Source organism: Grampus griseus (assembly GCF_964374135.1).
Source record: "Grampus griseus genome assembly, chromosome: 3".
Taxonomy (NCBI): Eukaryota; Metazoa; Chordata; class Mammalia; order Artiodactyla; family Delphinidae; genus Grampus; species Grampus griseus.
The window spans coordinates 121,022,404-121,025,328 of NC_139019.1; positions in this window are offsets into that span (position 1 = coordinate 121,022,404).

The window sequence follows — 2,925 nt, forward strand, 5'->3', positions numbered from 1 at the left end:
AAATTTAAAGGATAGTGTTTTAATGTATATATTCTGCCCTTAAAGAGTGAGTGAGCTTTAGAAACAATCACTATAGTGGTCTAATTGCCTAGGACTTAGAATGAGATCTTGGGAAGGGAGGCAGGCAGAGGATAGTTGCATCATGCTTGCCAGGCACCAAGGCAAGAGGTTCTTTGAATACCAGCTCACCTGCAGCACAAGACTTCCTAAAGAGAAATTAAACCTGTTTCAAGCACTTTTGTAAATGCCTCACCTGAATCTTTACTGGGACTTTTCAAAGCCAGGGAAGCAACATAGCAGGTTACAAACTCCAATATCTAAAGAGGCTAGGCAGATAAGGGGTTGAGTATAAATGGCATTATTTGTGATTATTCAATTCATGACTATTAGAGAATTTGTGTGTGTTTTATTTGCTCAAAACATGCTTAAGATACCATTAGCAATAAGCATTTGTAGCTTGCTAAGTAATCACACTGAGAGAAGAACCAACTTGTCAAGAAAAAGTTTCTATCAAGAAAACTCAAGTTGAATCATTTCAGGAAATAGATGCAAAAAAAATTTAATTAAAAATAATTTCATGATTGGACAATTATGCAAGTATAGACAGGATTGAAGAAAACAATTAGAGATATAAGACAGCCAGAGAATGGCAACAGTGGGAATCCATTATCAGCCCTAGGTTTGAAGGAGCAGGAGGGGGAAAGGTGTTACCAGACCCAGAAGAGTTGGAGCCATGGAGTGGCTGGCTGGTAGATGCAAGGACTGCAGAGGAGCATAGTCACTGCCAGCACCATAAGAAAGCAGAAGGGAGGGCAAGGGAGGAATAAATGCTCTACCCTCTGTCTCCTCCCACTCTCCATTCTCCTATCAGTGTCTCCCATTGGTCCAACTCAACCAGAGACCAGAGGGCAAGAGCCTAGGCCATTCAATGCACAGAGGTCAGCCTTCCTGGGACAAAGAGCAGGGAAGAGAAGGGCAAGATATAGCTGATGGAGGCAAGCTGAGAATGACCGTTAAACCCAACAGTATTCTTTTTGTCTATAAGCTTTGCAAGAGTTAGATTGACCCAAAGGACCTTTGTTCCCCTAATAAATGAACAAAACATTTTGTCATATAAAGATAACCTGAGATGTTCACACTGGGTTAGATCTACTGTTCTGGTGGACTTGAGCATTCAGTTTATTCAAACAGCTTATTTGACTTCTTTATTTCAAAGGGTTTACTGGTTGTGTACTGGTTACTTTTTTGGTGTTCCCATAGATCTGCCGCCCCCTTACATTTTCAAAGATACTATAAGGTTTAAAGTTCAGTCTTCCAGAGATCTATCTGGGCTCCAGGGCATTTCTCCTGAAGATGCATATAACTCTTGTAATAGAATCCAGGAGTTAAAGTCCCCCAGACCACTGCAGTGCATTTCATCAGCAGGGTAAGTGACTCTCCCATTTCCTATTGCTTGAAAGAGTAGTCAGATTCATGAAAGCACATTATGCCCTTCCGTGTGGCACAGGTATGCTACTAAAAAAAAGAGAGAAAGAAAGAAAGAAAGAAAGACTGATATGAAAAATGCAAGGTACTTAAGCAAGCAGGACCACTATTGCTCTCTAAAAGATAGATGATTGCAGTGAACATGATGTCTGGAAATGTAGTTTGCCCAAATTAAACATAAAAATAAGGAGGGAAAGAATCTAATTTCCATTTAAAGTTGCTATCAACGGTAGTTGTACAATATTCTTTGTCACACCTTCAGATGATAGACCTACAGCGCTGCAGAGCTGTGGTAATTCAAAGGTAGCCAGGGGCAAGAGAAATACAGAACTCACATCTGCCGAAATAGATCTGAGCATCGAGTTGGCTAGAGAAATATGGCAGGAGAAAGGGCAGGATGCCATTGTGAGGGAGTAATAAATTGCAGTTTATGATGTCTGCCTGAATAATAGGAAATGAGGAGGGAAGGGAGGTTTTCTTGAGTTTTCCTCTGAGAAGAGTTGTGGGAGGATCAAGTTGGGCAGCGACTCTTCAATCCTTCTTGACTCTTGTGAAGTCAAGAGACTACTTGCCATTTATATTTCAAAAGAAAAATTATGTCCTATTTGTATTCTCTCTAAGAAGAAAAATATAACTTTGTTTAACTACCTAAGCTAATCATAGATTTTTCTGTGAAATCATGATAATGACTGTGATGGGAATTTTCTCCCAGAGGTGTGGGCAGAGCACTGGACTAGTAGTAAGGAGACCCACTGCTTCTTATCTTAGTTCTTGTGATTATAAGCTGGGCATCAGGCATCAGGCACAAAAATTCCTATCCTTCAGCCTGGAAAAATCTCAATCAAGAAGAGGGGCTGGATAGATCCTCATATCAAACTCCTCCCAGGAAATGAATCATCATCTCTTCAACAGAATTCAAAATGTTGCCCTAGTTTCTGATCTTCACACTTGCCTACACAGACATTTCTGAATCTCCATTGCATTCTCCTGCTAGTAACCCCATGACTACATTCCTCTGACTTCACACGCATTCAGTGGTTCGAATTTAGCATTCTTACAGATGTGTTATTTGGGCAACTTATATAATCTCTGAGAGAGCTAATTTAATCATCTGAAAAATTCAGACAATTACAATATCATACAAGGTGGATGAGAAGTTAAATGTGCTGTAGTAAATAAAGTGATACAAACATAAAAGAAAAAATCATAAATTGGATTTATTCAAAATGAAAAGTTTTCTCTTTGAAAGACACTATTAACACATTTTTGACTGGAGATATATTATGGCCACAGGTGTTAGTTTCTGCAAAATCCCCTGGTCAGTAATGAGTTAAGAAAATGAGAAGGCAAAAGAGAATGGTAAAAATATTGGGAATACATTTAGCTGACAACAGAATTTTAGTGAGAATATATTAAGTCCCATTACAACTCAATAATAAG